The sequence below is a fragment of the Crocodylus porosus genome, unplaced genomic scaffold (assembly GCF_001723895.1).
Source record: "Crocodylus porosus isolate Cpor-Errol unplaced genomic scaffold, CroPor_comp1, whole genome shotgun sequence".
NCBI lineage: Eukaryota > Metazoa > Chordata > Crocodylia > Crocodylidae > Crocodylus > Crocodylus porosus.
The window spans coordinates 17,936,799-17,954,556 of record NW_017728948.1 but is presented as its reverse complement, the minus strand read 5'-3'; the positions used below and the strand labels follow the sequence as shown (position 1 = coordinate 17,954,556).

Sequence of the window (17,758 nt, the reverse complement as noted above, 5' to 3'; positions counted from 1 at the left end):
TAGATGACAAATCTATTAAAAAGTTATGGAATGGTAGTGATGGGAGACTTCAATTTTCCAAACATCTGCTAGAAGAACAATGCAGCCAAACATAAAATGTCAAGTTGGTTCTTAACTTGCATGAGAGACAACTTTCTGTTCCAAAAGATGGAGGATACAACTAGGGGATCATCTATCTTGGATCTTGTCCTGACCAATAGGGAAGAATTGGTGGAGGATCTGAAGGTGATGAGGATCTGAAGGTGATGGGCAACTTGGGAGGATGTCACAGAATGGGGTCCCCAGGGATGGCCACGATACCATAGGGTTTCTTGACTATGCCAATCCTGCCCAACGGGCAACATCTTTCTTGTCTGCTACGTCTTTCTGTAACTAGAACAGATGGGGAGGCTGCCCTTGAGTTTGTATTGCTGGGCATGATCCAAATGGACCCCACTGAACCCTGTGGGCTCTCGGACCCCTTTTGGGTCCCACTCAAAAATGGATGCCTCTCAGAACACCCTCAGCCGTATGGGCTGGATGCGTGGCTGCAAACCGCCCCTTTACCATGCCCCAAACCTCACAGATGGCATTTACACAGCGTTCCTCTGAGGCCTTTGTTTCACTTGGCCTCTGGTCATCACGGGGCTCTCTGCAGCCCTGTCTTTCTGTTTCTGTGCCCCTCAGCGCTGGGCTCTCCACAGCCCCCTTTGTCACTGCACCCAGACTGGCGCTGGGGTCTGTGCACCCTGGACACTGTGCCCACACTGGCGCTTGGGTCTGTGCACTGTAGTGGGTCCCCAGTGAGGCCTCCTCTTTCCCTAATAGCCTCAACCCGGTCCTCCGGTCTACAAACAGAAATCAAAGTATGAGCCCCTGGGCTATAACATAGTGCAAGCAACTCAGGGTGTGCTCTGTCCCTCTTAAATGAATCACCCTTCTCCCAGCACTATATGCCTTGTAGGCCAGGGTCTGGTGAGTTCCTGAAGTCCTTTAATCTTACCAGAAGCAGGAGATGGGCCATCAAGCCTCTTCACTTAGCTTCCTCTAGGAGAGCTCTTTCCCCCTTGGCTGCTGGCACAAAACTGACCCCCTGATTCCCAGCCCTGGCCCTGCCTCTTCCAGTCAGCTGACCACCTGTAGGTGTGGGCTAATTCCCTCATTCCTGCTGCCATGGTAACTTGCAACTGAGGGGTTCCTGAATGACTGCTAGGGCTCTTTCCTTAGGCAGTTTCAGCCCTTAAAGGAGCAGGCACTTTAGTGCCCTGTGACAGAGGAAGTGATCACAATATGAGAGAATTCCAGGTCCTGAGGCAGGGAAAGCATGGGGTCACCAAAACTAGGACGCTATTTTTGAAAAAGGTTGATTTCATTTGACTCAAGGAGTTCATACGCATGGTGCCATGGGAAGAAAGACTGAGGAGTAAGGGTGCCCAGGAGGGCTGGGAGCTTCTAAAGGGCACAGCATTGGAAGCCCAACAATAAACTGTCCTGACACAATGGAAACACAAAAAGAATGGCAAGAAACCATGGGGCAGCACAAGGAGCTTCTAAAATGCCTTAAGTATAAAAGGAAAGCATACAGGCAATGGAAAAATAGACATGTCCTGAGGAAGTGTACTATGAAATAGCAGGAACCTGCAGGGACAAAATCAGGGACAACATTAAATAAAAAGGAAAAGGTAAAAAATTAGCTGTTCCTGATGAGGGAGATTAAAGACAATAAGGAGAGGTTCTAGAAGTAAGTTGGCCAGAAAAGAACGAGCAAAGAAGCTGTAGATCCACTGTTAAGAGATCAGGGAATTCTTAACGGATGATACAAAGATGGCAGAGCTACTCAACACCTACATTGCTCCAGTCTTCACAAATAAATTAAGCTGTAGCCAGATACCTAATAATGATTATTTGGATAAAGAAGAGGAGAAGCTGAGGGAGAGTTTTTGATGGGTCTGAATAAATTCAAGACAGGGGGCCTGGTGAATTTAATCCCAAGGTACTGAAGGAGCTGGCAGAGGTATTGATCTTTATAAAGTTGTGGGAGATGGATGATGTACCAAAGGACTGCGAAAGGGCCAACTAGTGTCTCTCTTTTAAAAAAAAGACAAAAAGAAGGACCCAGGGAACTACAGACCAGTTAGCTCATCTCAATACCAGGATGTTGCTAGAAAATATCCTAAGAAAAATTATTTGCAGGCATCTGGAAGAGAAAAGAATGCTCACAAGTAGCCAGCATGGATTTACTACGAACAAATTGGGTCAAACAAATTTGATCTCCTTCTTTGACAAAGTACCTGCTTGGGTAGATGAAGGAAATGCTTCTGATATAATGTATCTCAACTTCAGCAAGGCTTTTGACAAGGTCCTACATGACCCTGTCATGAACAAATTGGAGAAATTTGAGTCATACAGAGGTCTGTCCTGGGCCCATCGCTGTTCAACATGTTTATTAATGATTTGGATGCTGGCATAAAAAGCTTCATGAACAAGTTTAAAGATGACATGAATCTTGGAAGGATAGTGAACACATGGGAGGATAGGAGTGCAATTCAGACAGATAGCTTCAGCCCAGCTTTCCAGTCAGGATGAAGTTCAACGGTGCAAATGCAAGGTGCTACACCTCAGGAAAGAGAATCAAAAACGCAAATACAAAATGGGTGACACCTGGCTGGACTGTGGAGGAGGATCTGGAAGACCTCGTAGATCACAGATTCAATACAATGTAATGTGATGCAGCTGCACAAAAAATGCAGTTTTAGGATGCATCAATGGACGCATTAGATGCAAGACATGGGAGTTGATAATGCCTCTCTATTCAGAACTGGTTAGGTCTCATTGAGATTACCATGTGACATTTTGGGCTCCACATTTTTTAAAGGACATGGAGTTAGGGTCCAGAGGTGGGTGATTAAGATGGCAAAAGGCTTTGAATGCAAGTCAAATGAGGAGGGGCTGAAGGAACTAGGCATGTTCAGCTTGCAGAAAAAAAACACTACAGCACATGAAAACAGTCTTCAAATACCTGAAGGGCTACCATAAAGAAGAGGGCAACCACCTTTTCCTTGTTGCTACAGAGAGTAAGACACAGACCAATGGCTTGAAGTTGCAGCAAAGTAGGTTTAGATTCAATATCAGGAAAAACTTCTTCACTATTAGAACATGGATTAGATGGCCTGGGGAAACTATGGGCTCTCTCATCACTGGGGCAGGGGGCTCGATGATCTTCCAAGGTCCCTTCCAACCCTAATGTCTATGAAATCTATGAAGAAGAGGTTGGTCAGTGATGATCTAGGCATTGCTGTGCCTATGTTCTACCATGGGTATTTCCCATGCTTCTGGGCTTTGCTGGTTGCCACATAGGGCTGGGTGGGAATGCTGCCACCAGTAGGCACCAACTTTTATTTTTGCTGGGGGTGGGCCCTAAGATGATGGACTTATCTAAAGTTTATGCATTTCAGGTGACATTCCTCTTCCTGAGATCCCCCATATACTCATGATCCATGCTGCTGCCTCCCCTTGCTGCTTCGTGGTTTTTTTAAGCCTTCCTCAGAGGCATTGATTGAAGCCAAAGCTGGGGATTTTGACTGGGGTGTGCCAGTGCTTCTGCTGGGACTTAAAAGTCAGAGGTTCATGACTAAAGAGTCTTGCCCCTCTGCTCAGGTTCAGACCAATTGTTATATTTGGGGTCAGGAGGGAATTTTACCCAACAGTCTGACTGGTATGCAATGTGGGAGTTTTTGTCTTCCTCTGTAGGGGGTGGGGAAGGGAGGAAATTTTCTTCCTGGGATCTCTTGAGCATACATTAACCACCTTTTACACAATCAGGGCATTTACTGTCATGGTCCCCCTGCTTTGCCTGTGGCAGGTTAGGGTGCTATGTCTTGTGTCAGGGTTGACTGTAGGTTTGCTAAGTGGTTCTACTATGGATTTGTATAGGATGGGTTGGCCAGGGATGATCCTGCCTCAGACACAGGGCTGGACTACATGACCTCTGTGAAACTACAGGAGGTAAATTAAGTAAAAAGTAATATCCAGTGTGAGATTAGAGGATATCTCAGTCCTACCTCATGTGAACCCTGAAAGCCGCTTTTCTGACAGGTCGATCAAATTAACATAGGTGATTTTTCTTTCGCTTCTCTATGTTGAGTGGTTTATTTCCACCATATGGCCTCCTGTGGTAGTTGGTACCTGCTACAATGCTCATGAAATCCTGGATGTTTTGTCAGGCTACCACAGGTCAATGAAATTACTGTCACAATCAGCATAAGGGTTCTCATGAATGCATGCTACCAAACAAGAGAGATTAGACATCTTTATTACTAGAAGGCTAGCTTTCATCTTTATTATGCGTCTGTTTCCCCAAAACATTGCCTATACTTAAATTGGCTTCTTTCTAACAAGCAAAGAAGAGCAATTTAGGTCATGCCCAATTGTCTAGAATTCATGAAAAGTGAGGAAGCCATATATACGTGTTGTCCTGTTACTCTCTACTCATAAGGTAAAAGGAGGGGAGAGGCGGGAAGAGGGTTTTTTTTCTTTGTAAACTCACTAGATCATTTCATAGGAGTTAAATGCAAACTTTATTGATTTCCACAGGCTCAGGGTTTTAGTGGATTGGGTTCAATTTTATCCTTTTCTATAATGATGTCTTTCCGTATAATTCTTGGAAGCAATAAGAGAATCAAGCTCATGTTATATACATGTGTAATTTATTCAGGTTCTTGCACTGTGCTCATGAGAACAGTATCAGAGCACCTCTCATGTTTCAAAACTGAAGTAATCACTCCCTAGGCCCATCCTTAGCAATAAGAAGGAGAAAATAGCTTGTTTAGATTAGTCTGTTTACTTGCTGGATAAAAACTGGGTCATTCTCTCATTGTTCTTTAGTGGTAGGTAGGAGAAAATAAATTGTTCATAATTTGCTAATTAATGGTGTGTTTATTTATTGGGTAAGTGCCAGATCCACCTGTCATTCATAGCCACTGAAATCCTTCTGTGGACTAATATGCTGTGGAGTTAGATCAGACCTGAAATAAATAAATCACTGTGGGACAGCTGAGTTGAAGAAAATAATTTTCCATTTAGTTCCCAGAACTGTTAAGGAGACATCCAGGTCTCCTGGTACTGAGTCACACAGTCTGGGTGCACAAATTATTCCTTATTGGTTTAGACCAAGAGGGACAAGAGACCCTTTAGGAAGATGGGTTTTTTCCCATGGAGGATTTTGAATATCAAGACAATGCCCTTGAATTGGACCTCCCAAGCATTAGAGGCCAGTGTACAGAGTGCAGAAGTGGGGCAGTGTTATAGTGACAAGTACTGTCAAGCAGAAAGACTTGTCTATTTTGCACCAGCTAGCTTTTTCATTTTTTTTTATAATATATGTCTCTGCTGCTAATTCTCACAAATTGGGGGGGTTGTTATGTTCCAAAATGTCTTTAGTCAGAGTGGAAAAACTGTAATTACAATTATTAAGTTGTGTGATTCTCTCCCACTCACTGTTTGTACTTTGAAAAAATTACACATGTCTGTCTTTTTATGTAAAGAATTGTACATATTCATGAAGCAGTAGGCTCTCTTATATCCCTTACATTAGAGAAAAGAAAGCAATCAGAGATATAGTTGGCCTTTTTTTAAACACTTCTGATTATTTCACCCCAATTTGAACCAAAGGCTTACAAGCGGTTCCCAAACTGTAGGTCATGACCCCAAATGGGGTCACAGAAACAGCAGATGGGGTCACAAGAAATAAAATTACTTTAATCCAGGAGTAGGCAAAATATGGCCTGCCAGGCAATTTCATCCAACCTATGGATGCCTGCCAACTAGTTGTACCCCTCAGCCCATACGCCTCACTCCCATGGTGACCTCATGTGCAGAAGGGCCTGGCCCAGCCAGCCTGCAGCTTCTGGGCAGGGATGCTGCTGCCGCTGTTGTTGGACCTGCTCAGCTTTCCTACCATCCTGCTTGCTCCAGGCACCAGGTAGTGAAGTGGTAGGGCTGGGGAGAGCTGCAGCTGGGTGGGAGCATGGAGCCAGTGCCCGGGGGGCAGTAGGAGCACAGAGCTTGATGGGCAAGGTTGGGGCTGTGGGGGCCCACCACACACTCCCTCTCATGGCGCACAGCCCCCACTGCTGGCTGCAGCAGCAATAGCAGCAGCAGCAGCAGCAGCAGCAGCAGACAGCGAGTGCTCAGGGCATTTGTGGTCCATGCAGGTGTTGCTGGCTGGCGGCACATAGTTCACATCAGCGCTGTATATGGTGGCAAGGAGCATAGCCAGGCTGGCCCACTTCTATTGCACAGGGCTCCACACAGCACACATGCAGCTCCAAGCACTCGCGTGCCACTGGGGGAAGCCCCATGTGATGGGGCCAGTTGCCTTATCCATCCCGTGCTGTGCAGGTCCCGGGGCTCTACCTAGAAGCATGGGGCAGGCCTCCCCTCCGCTTCCAGAGGAGTCCCGGGTCCTGCACAGGAGGGGACAGGGAAGGCAGCTGGCTCCATCGCACAGGGCTTCCCCTGGTGGCACACAAGTGCCAGGGGCTGCACATGTGCTGCAGGAAGCCCCATGCGATAGAGGCGGGCCAGACTGGCTATGCTCCTTGCCACCATGTACAGCACTAGCCAGAGCTGTGTGCCACCGGGGGGCAGCACCTACATGGGCCATGAGTGCTCCAAGCGCCCACCACCTGCTGCTACTAGTGCTACTCCTGCTGCCAGCAGGGTCTGTCCACCATGAGGGGGAGCGTGTGGGGGGTCCCCACCCCCCTCACGCCACACACACCCATACCCTGCCTCCATAATGCCACCATATATACACCCCAACATACCCCACGTCCCCCACACACACAGCCACACCCCCTCACAAACCCCATACACCCATACCATGCCCCCACAGCCCCTCCCCATATACACCCCCAACATACTCTATTGCCCCTCACACGCACAGCCACACCAACTCACAAACCCCCCACACTCCCCACCATACACACCCAACCACACCTTTACAAAAGTACTCTAAAAACATAGATTTCCTTATTTATATGCTGTATTATATGTATGCAAACTTTAATAATTATATACTGAATTTTATTATTAGGCTGCTTTATTCCTGTTGCTGTTTTGTTTTCATTGGCATCTAGAGTCCTGTGACTTTTCAAGTGTTAAAATGGGGTTGTATTGGAAAATATTTTGGGGAACTGGCTTACATGTTAAACTTCAAACACCTGTCCTGAGGCTGCAAAATGCCCTTCAATGAGAGCAAATCTTTGTAGGCAAACAGAAATACTGACAGCATGAAATATTTATTCAAAAAGTGACATGTAAAAATATAAAGCAGACAATGGCTTGTTTCAGAGATAATCAGACTATCCATCAAGTTTCTTCCAGTGCTTCTTCCCTCTGTCCAAAAAATGTGTGAAGCAGGCCATCCTTACCAGATATCAAGATCTCCAAATGTTGTAATTAATCAATTAGGTAACATTCCTGGGGTGTCTGTCTGATTGGAGTGGGGATATGAAACAGTACTGGAGTGCTGAAGCCCAAAGCCTACCTAAGTAATGTATGACCCTCCAATGTGTTCAATTTCTTAAGCAGCTGCATCTAAATTGTCATTTTGCATTTAGTTCCCAGAACTGTTAAGGAGACATCCGGATCTCCTGGTACTGCATCACACAGTCTGGGTGCACAAATTATTCCTTATTGGTTTAGACCAAGAGGGACAAGAGACCCTTTAGGAAGATGGGTTTTTTTCCCATGGAGGATACTATCATTTTGTCTCTTTGCAACTGCATCATACGTGATCTTGGCAGCAACCAGGCATTTATCTCAATAATTAAGCAAGTCTATATTCTGGTTTTGTTTTTATTACTAGACTTTATTAAAAACAGGTTTATATTTTCCTAGCCTCTTACTATTTCACTTTTTGCTGACAACTTTATCTCCTAACCTAAAACACATTTTATTTTATAGAGGTGTAATGAGCCTGCAAGAGATTAAACATTTTGAGGCATTATAGGGATATATGGCACATCCACTAAAATAATATTGATATGATTTTGATAGGGAATTTTATGAAGGCAAAGAAGAAGTTACCCAAAGTCCAAGTGATGATAGGAAATGGACTGAATTAGTTTGGTTGAAGCTACAGTTTTGGCTTTCATAGGCACCCTTATAAAGTAATGTGGTCTCCTTGATAGATGGATTCAAGATCCTACAAGTGGAATCAAGATGGTGATTTGCTTACTTGCCAAAAAGTATCTGTGGACACTGATGAGGGGTTGTTTTTTTTCCCTCTCCAAAACAGATTTTTAAGGGGTGGATTGAGAGAAATAATCCCTCTCAATCCCACTGTTGAAATATTTATAGTTGTTTGCTGATGTTCTCTGTATCCAGCAACATCTGAAATCCTGGTGGAGTTTGCGAGTAGTTGAACTAAACAAGGAAATGATTTCCTCAGCTGTCACTGACTTCGAGCAGATTTGACTGAACAAGACTTTTGTGACATTCTTTTATTTATTTTTTTTACCCTGGTGTGAATTTGGCTGTGACACTAGAGGTAGTGTTTTTATTGATCATTCAGATCCTTAATTTTATTTTTTATCCAAAATGTTGTAAATGTAAAATCAACTGGAAAAATAATCCTCCCTTTGATTCTAGGCCTTAGTTTTTTAGTCATCGTTTTTCATGACTATTCATGACGTTTTTGATGATCACAGTTTACCCTTGACTGCTAGAGGATGACAACCGTAAAAGAGTTTTACTCTAAATCCTGCTCAGTGCGATGGAAATGTCCCTAATGCTAAATCCATTATCAGGAAGCATTTTCTATTTCATTTTTATCCCACTGACATCATAGATCAATTAAATCATCCCATAATACTTTTTATAGTGATTCTCACCAATTTGAGGAGCCTGCTGGCATTGTGCAGACTTCTGATGTTGTTGCAACATAAAGATAAGTAAAGCATTCAGGTTGCCAAGAGAAATTGCTTAATTTCATCCCTCCAGCTTTGTCTCATGGTTTTTTATAAATTAGACAAAGTGAGATGATAATATTATGCTAAATGTGATTAATATGGTAATCACATTTGTCAGTTCAGAAGCATTCTATTGGGTTTTTTTACAATCAAAAGATTTTTACACAAGCACGGTATCTTACCATTTTCTCTAATATGCTTTCTCTTGAAAATCAAGAATGAGGGGTCTTTATTTGGATGTAAAAATATAGTTAAGGGGGATTCTCTTTAGTTTAAGCTCGAGGGTTCTAGTGAAAAGTAGTTCATCATGACTCTTCAAGTATGCTGGTGTGGTTAGTGTGAGACTGCCATAACATGATTCCAACTTAACATGATTAAGTTTTGTTTGTGGATAAATTTGCAGAATATGCCATAACTCTCAGAGTTCAAAAAGTCTGGTTAAATGTTTTGAAGGCCCTTCCCCAGTTAAGAGCTTGTCCACAACCCAGATCTAACAACACCCTTACTCATGAAATTAAAGTTCAACCTGTGTTTGAAGTGGTTTGCGAAACTGGAAAACGAGCTATATCATGATGTTATTTTTAAGAGAAAATCCTCATTAATTTTTTTAAGAGACTTCTGCTTAAAAGCTGTTGGTAATTATTTATCATAGTGATTATGGAGAATTTAGCAATATCACTATATATTACATGCTATAACAAATTCTAGCTTCAGGATGCCGCTGATATGTGTCCATCATCTCTTCACTGTGATCTATAACATTATTGTCTGAAATTACACACACACACACACATTTGCTATGTCAACATTGTACTTCACTACTTAAAGGAATGATTGCATTTCCTGCGTTCTTTCATATGCATTAAAATCCCTGTTACAGATAATGAGTCACTTAATTGTACAAAATGTGGAGGATCAAGTCCTAAAATGCCAAAAGGCAACAGACGTTCTGTAGTTCTGTAATTCCAGCTAAGAGATCTCTTACATTATCATTCTGGGGAAGAGGGAGGAAAAGGAGGAGGAAAAGAAAAGAACCAGGGGTGAGAATTGAAAGCTGACCTCGGCACAGAGTCTTTGATGTAGATCAATCCAGGCCAGCAAGGTGCTCTTTAAATAACTTATCTGAACTAACAATGTGGTACTTCACAGTCATGAACTTCAGAAAAGCATTTTCTAAAACAAAGCACTAATGCTTTTTATCCCCTGCCCAGAGACTTCTAGGACTTTAGCTTTCAAAAAAGAAAGCTCTAACCTTAGTATGCCTTAGACACAGAGAAAATATAATTTGCTGGTAAGTACTTATTGCAGATATTTGGGCACTACTGTCTGACAATGAAAAGTCTTCTGGCTTCATAAGAGCAGATCAAATCTGAGAGGTTCTGATTTTATTGCAGTTTGTGGAGCGTGATTCATGGGGGTTTTCCTTCTGTACTGCAGCAGTTCTTCACGTGGTACCCAAGTGGCTCTTTCCAAAGTGTGATCTCTCTCTCTCTGGAGAAGTGCCCTTGTTGAGTGAAACGCTTTGTGAAATGATGATCCCAGGTGTTCTCAGTGCAGATCCAGTGGTATCTGAGGGCTTGGCTGTATATTACAGCTTTCTTGGTGTGTTTAGGGTGACTGCTGGTTCTGTGCAGATATGTATGTAGGTCTGTGGGTTTCTTGTATATCGTGGTCTGTATTTTATCATTCTGGATAGTGTGACCATTGTGTCTAAAAAGGAAATGTTGATCCTGGAGTATTCAAAGATAAACACCCAGCACCATCACCTCACAAATCTCACAAAGGCTTTCACTCAACAAAGATGCTCCTCCAGTAAGATAGATCACACTTTTGAAGAGCCACCCAGATACCAGGTGAAGAATTGCTGCAGTACAGCAGGAAAACCCCTCCAAAAATCATGGACTAAATACAGACATTGGATTTACAACACATTAAGTGCTCACAAGGAAATTCTTGAATTAAGTGCTGTAGTCTGGTTAAAAAAAAACATGCAAGAAGACAGAATTCTCCATTCAGTTCAACAGATTTTTTTCTTTCTGCAAGGGAAGAACTTGTAGGAACAGTATATGAAAATTTGCATTTGCACACTCAACCAATGTCCCAGCTGCCTGCGGAGGGTTTAGATTGACAGTGTGGTGTGGGATAGACAGGTAAGAAAGATTTATTGACTTAAAAAAACCAAAAATACGCATAATAACAAGACAAATGATGACAGACAAAAGCAATTCACTTCAGTAACTTATCAGCAGTCCCTCTGATGCCTGATACACAGCAAGTTCCTCTTTCCACAAAGTTCAGCGAGCTCAGGCATCCCCAAGCAATGCTGTCTGAGGGGTGCCGGGAAAGACCCTGGAATGCAGTTCTTGGGCTCCTTGAGGTCCACGGGGCCACTGATCCAGGCAACAGCTAACTAATGCTTTTCACAGAGCTGCATCTTCCTTCTGAATAGTTTCCAGATATTTCAGTTAATTTATAGCTTCTGAAGGACAGTGGTAACATACGACCACTTAGATTCCTTTTTCTTCAACTGTCCTTAGACTGACCAATAGCAATACAAGCCTTGCATTCCTTTGATAAGGTCATTTTAACTGGGTCACAGGGCCTTACTACTTCCAGGCTTTGCTAAATTTACTAGGCCTTACTTTATACAAGGCTTCACTACATCTTAAACTATAATTAGGCTTTTAGCAACAACTGATAGCTTAATATCTAAACAAATACAGAAAAACACTTGGTCTAATCTTCATAGAGCCTTCAGCAAGCACTTTTATCACACAGACATACTTTTCAGCTGCCACAAACCAATATAATGAAAAGTGTAAAGTACTGCATTTTATTACTATTACCTAAAAGCGATGGGCAGTGAATCAGTTCTCACTAAATTGGATAAGATTGCTTCACCATAAATGAATTACCACAAAGTGTCTGTCACAGGGAGTATATAGGGAATAGACCCCGAGGGGCCAAGCGGGGACCCTGCGGCCCAGAACGTAACAGGGAAGGCAAGGAGAGAGAGAAAAAAATGGAGAATCCCTTTCCTGCAGCCGGCTCCACAACAAAACCGGAAGTGGCAGTGGGACCCACACGGCTCGTTAGTCGCGTTTTTTTAAAACTGTGGCCAGCTGTGGAGAGGAGTGGGAGGCGTCGGCATGGATCGATAAGAGGCATTGCAGGCGAAGGAGTGAGGAGAAGGCCAGAAGGAGTGTCAATAGGGAAGGTATCTCTGGAACCCCAGTTAGGGGTAAAAGGAGACCCCAATTAGGGGTAAGAGGAGGCAGGACTGCCTCTCACAGGGCAGAAGTCTGCCTTGAAGCCTGTCGTAGGGAAGATGCCAGCGATGAAACAGAAAGAGAGGAGGCAGATGCATCTCACTCAGATGGAGGATTCGAGGGAGAGGATCCAAGAAATCAGGAGGAAGAAGTTGACAACAGGGATTGCCCCCGAGGAAGAGGGGAGAGTGACGGAACTCAAGGCGTTGAGCCAGGTGGGATCGGTGTGGGTTCAGAAAGGCTCCAGTAGCAAACCCAGGCGGGGAACGGAGAGCCTAAGCAGCGGGAGGGCCTGCAGAAGACAAGCTCCAGCTGCATAGAGCTGCCCGGCGGGGGACACAGAGTAGGCACAACTAGAGGGACCACCAAGGGTCCAGCTAACATGCAGGGTGTCCGCAGTATGGAAGGGAGAAAGTGATAACCGCCAGGCATATGCGTACTCAGGACAGTGCCCACTAGAAACTCTCAGGGTCAGGCTAGCCCATTTTGTGTAGTCAGGAGCCTACTGGTATTAATAGTGTTCCTTCTTTTGTTTCTTTCTGCTTCCCACTTTTGGAGGGGTTGGGAGGCCTGTCACATAGAACCCCAGGGTTGGCTCAATCAGAGGAAGGGTTTTGTCTTAGAGGGAATCGAGATAACCTTGTAGACCCATAAAGGTAAAACTCAGATTTTGGGGGTTGGGTTAGACCTAATACATCTCCACAGGACAGCCCAGAACACCAATAGTCAGGGGTCTGGCTGAGAGACATCAGTGACTCACTGAAGCTGGGTATCAGGGCGAGGTGTAGGGTCCCAGACGCGTGTGAGCCCCAGTAGTTGGATCCCACCACTGAAGGAACAAACAAAGTTGTGGCAGGTGAGATTGGGGAAGAGACTACCCCGAGGCGGGACATCCGTTCAGCAAGACCACAGGGATGGAGCAACAGACAGCCCTATACATCCAAAGCCGGGCAGCACGTGACCGGATGATCAAAGCCCAGCGGGTGCAGTGTCTTGTCTTTGAGATTTTACAAAGATCATATCAACTGAACATAAAAAAGTTTTGGTTATGACAGACTTAGGAACTCACTTAAAAACTTGCTTAAGTCAAGAAAGCACTGAAACATGGCCAATATGCAAGTGACCTCAGTATGTTCTTAAACTTATATGGCCTAATACCTAACTTTTAGAGCACCTGCCCCAGGAAGAATATTCAAAATGACTTGGTTAGGTATCTAGGATCTCTGGAAAGTCAGTGGGTTTTGGAAATGCCTAAGCCATTATGGTTTATGCACCCAGGTGCTCTCTATGGAGAATGGTACATGCCTCTAAAAGTAGATTTAGAAATGTGCATAGAGGCAAATCACTACAAAGTACTGGGCATATTTACACATGCATTAATGTGCCATGGTTACTGCTCCTACAGTAGTGCTGGCACACTAGTGACACTTTTAAGTGACACTAACGCACAGTAGACTAATTCTACTGTGTGTTAGTGCAATGGCACGGCTTTCACTGTGACATGCAGTAGAATTAGTCTACTGCGCATTTAGCATCTTGTCTAGACGCACCCACGGTATTGTTGTGTCTGAACTCTCAACCTATTTCTCATGTGCCTGTGTCCACTAGCAATTCACAAGACCTTGTTGTGCTCGAGATTGCCACACACTGAGTTTGTGAGGACAGGCAATTAATAATAGCACTCACCTTTTGTCCAATAACTTCATGGTTTGCACTTTTGCCCAGAATAAAAGTGACATCAGTTTCCACAGCCAGATCTCTCAGTTCTTAGAAGAATGTACTATCAGGCTATTGAAGAGGGTACAAAGTGTACTCTCCATTTCTTTTGCTGAAACTGGGAAGACAAGAACACAGGAGTTGAAAGGCCAGAAGGAGAACAAGCAAGAGGAAACCTGCCTCTGTACCCATGGGATATGCTTGGGTTCTTGGTTCTTCTACATAATAATGTTAATGCATTTTATGTGAGATGGCAATCAATTAGAAAACAGAAATAATGCTAGCAGCAGAGATTTAAATTCAATAAGGGAATTTTAGGTTAGTTATTTGGAAAAACTCTCTATCTATTAGGGTGGCTAAAATATGGAACAGAGTATCCAGAGGGGAGTCTTCACTGGAAGTTTTAAAGAGAAGATGAGACATAATTGTCTGGGATGGCTTATATAAAAACAATCCTACCTTGAGCAGGGGGCGGACTATATAACCTCCTGAAGTCCTTTGCAGTCCTATTTTTCTGTGAATTTTAGTGCAGCAGTTTCCTCGTAAAGCATTTAGTTTAATCAATTAATAAACTGATCAACCAGAAGAAAGATTTATATTAACACAAATTATTTCCTCAACTATTATTTGCTTCTCATGAACACATCTGAAAGCTGAGATGCGGTATCACTTGATTATCTGTCTTACCATACACTCAGCTGTATTTAGAAAGTGTTACATTTTAGGGAGTCCATCAGGAAACGTAAAAATGAAACCTGTGTTAATTAGTTAAATGGAGGAGTAATTTCTCTGGCACTTGAGCCTGATTGTACCTGAGATCTGGTTTTACAAGAAAGAGAAGAATTTATAATGAAAATAATCTGAATACTGAAAGAAAATAATTTCTTGGCAGAGATACCGCTGAATGTTAAGGCTTTGTATAGATTGGGCTGCAACTCAAAACTTTTAATTCTACCTTTCAAAATAACTTGAAATGTTGAGAGACGTTTTATTCATTCTAAAGTTATGATTTGTATGTGTTTTCTCTTAGATTACACATTACTATAATTGAACAGTAAAATCAAACATTTAGATGATTCTGTCATGGTATAATGTGTTAATTTGTACTTGTTTTGCTGAAATGGCATGCCAACTGGTCATTTGCAGTTCTTAGTCCAGATAGTAATTGACATTTGACTTAGTAATTGATTTAGGAATATGTGGTTTTGAATTTTAATTAGTATAGTGTAAACTAAAATAATTTACTGTAAATAAGAGAATGGGGAGCTGGCCAGCCTGGAAGTCCCCTCTCTGCCTCCCCTTGTACCGCCACCTCCTACATCCCCCACCATGTAGGCCAGCAAGGGGATGGCCAGGATGTGGGGTAACCCACTGAGGATCTGGGAAACCTCACTGTCTGCTTACAAGTGGTGGCCTGGGAAGCTGGGTAGATAGGCATCCAGAGAGTCTGGGCAGATGGTAGACCTAGATGCCAGCCAGGCCAAGGAGTCAACCTTGGAAGAGGGCCAGGGAACCAAGGAGCCTTTCTACAGGACAACAGTCAGAGGAGGTTGGCAGTTCCTGAGTCAACCATGCAGGCAGCACAGGGCAGTCTGGTCTTCTGCCAGTATCCACTGGCCCCACACAGTGATTTTGATTCCATTAAATCAGCATTTTCCCAATTAAATTTCTTCTGTTGGAAAATTCTTGTTTACCAAGCTGTAGTTTTGATACTCAGTGATACAGTCTAATCACATTTGCCAGAAATGATGTCTTAGCATGCCTCCATTTTAGATACCTTTGAAAATCTGGCCCTTTGTGCCTATATTTTGAAAACAGGATGAATTCATGTAGCATGTGCCAGGCTCCAAGGGTGGCCTTGATGCCCCCTGGTGGCCACGTGGCACCTGCCCCACTTTGGTTGTATGGGTACCCTCCCGTTTTCTCTTGTCTGCCATACCTTGATTTAGTTGGTTAATTTATAAAAAAGGGAGGCTGCCCGATATTCTCCAAATGATCCTTCATCTATCTGGCAGCCAGCAGGTCTCTCCCACATTGGTCTCAATCTTGCCCCTCAAGCGCTAGGTGAGCTTTTTGCCCAATCTGTGCTCCCTGGGCCCTAATCACCTTAAGAGCTAATTCTGTGGTCTCTTACCCTCACCCCCCAGTCTTGCAGATATTACTGTTCAACCAATCTCCCTTGTAGGGGTCTTGGCCTTTTCAGCCTTCATGCCACTGCTCTTGCAGGGCCTTTTAGCCCAAGCCTACTGTGCTGGACTGGCTCCCAGGCCCTGAGCCTGCTCTGGCTCTGGCTCTGCCCTGCTCCTGGGACTTATGGAACTTCCACCATCCCTTAGTCCTGTCAGACCACCAAATTACTAAACTCAGGCCTAAACCTTCACACTATAACTCAAACTCCCAATAATCTATTAATATATTTTTTCCTTTCCCAGACTCCTTGACCCCAACTGCTTGAACCTGGTTTTTGTCAAAGCAATTTCTTAACTGCTCCCATTATTGCTTTTCCTGGGTTGTGGCAGATAAAAGCCATTAGTTACATTCTTAAGATTCTAGGCACTTGGATCACTATTTGTTAATGTGCAATGAATCTGTTAAATGGCTTGTAAAATGTATACTTGCCATTTAACAGTGCTTAGGTTGGTGGTGAGCTGTGGCTTCTCTTATGCCAAACACCTGCTCATTTTACTGTTACTTTACCCTTCACTGTTTCTACTCCCACATTGTGCTTGTCTGTTCTGCCTTCTGGCCATGTCTACATGAGAGACTGACTGCAGTAGTCCAACACTGCAAGTAAGTGTCACAAAACAGCATTATTTGATGGTACTTTAGTATTTGTTTTTACAACTATATAAATGACTGCATAGCAACAACTGTGCAGTCATCCTCTCATGTAGACACAGCCACTGTTGCCTCTTCTCATAATCCCAAACCAGGATTCTGCAAATACTTATTTCTGGTCTGTCTGAGGTGGTAACAGCAATCTCTTGATATAAGGATGACAGTCTTAACGTAAACAGAGAAGTCACTGCTGAGTCCATAGGTGATTGCAGATGATCTGAAATCTGTAAGTTCAATTGCAGACATGACAAATAGTCCTGGGAAGAGGGACTAGATCCTGGTGATGTTAGATCATAGCTTTTTCTTTTTGTCTCTCATTTATTTGCCTCTGTAGTGAGGCAAGTTAACTTGAAATGATTGATGCCATGTCATACATCACAGTGCAACTGAGCATGATTTGGTGACAGAGTCTCAAAAGTATTGATGTTAAAATTGCATTTCTTCAGATTGGCTTTCATGGTGCCCTTGAATCTCTTCTTTTGGCCACCTCTAGAGCATTGTCCATAAGTGAGCTGGGGGTATAAGACCTGTTTTGTCATCCTTATGACAATGGAGCTGGTGTCATATAAACATGGCTTCACTGCTGGCGGTATTTGCTTGAGCCAGAACACTTGTTCTTCTATCCTTCCAACTGATTTGGAGGATTTTCTGAAGACATTGCTGATAGTAACATGCCAAAGCTTCAAGTACTTCCAATTTCTCATCCAAGTTACACACCCATGCAATAGGGTAGCAATGGCAATGGTAGATAAGAAGCTTTGTTTGGGTCATGATGTTTTGATCATCAAAGACACAATTTTGGAAACATTGAAAGGAAGCACTGGCATATTTTATGTGGTGTTGAATATCATCAACTCTGTTTACTTTTTGGGAAATGTGGCTATCTAGGTAGGGGAAATGCTCAACATTCCCCAAGGATTGCACCATAATTGTAACATGTAGAGGAGGAGCTGATAGGTTTTGAGTGGTTTGGTCCTCTGG

The 17,758-nt window shown here is 43.4% G+C and overlaps 1 long non-coding RNA gene across 1 annotated transcript in view; it reads left to right on the top strand.

The window, feature by feature from the left end:
* LOC109321908 overlaps nucleotides 1–17,758 on the top strand; it is a 20,553-nt gene that overhangs the window by 1,970 nt on the left and 825 nt on the right. Inside the window, exon 2 of the long non-coding RNA XR_002104210.1 lies at nucleotides 9,835–9,841. This is a non-coding gene — a long non-coding RNA (uncharacterized LOC109321908). The remainder of the gene's footprint in view (nucleotides 1–9,834; nucleotides 9,842–17,758) is intronic.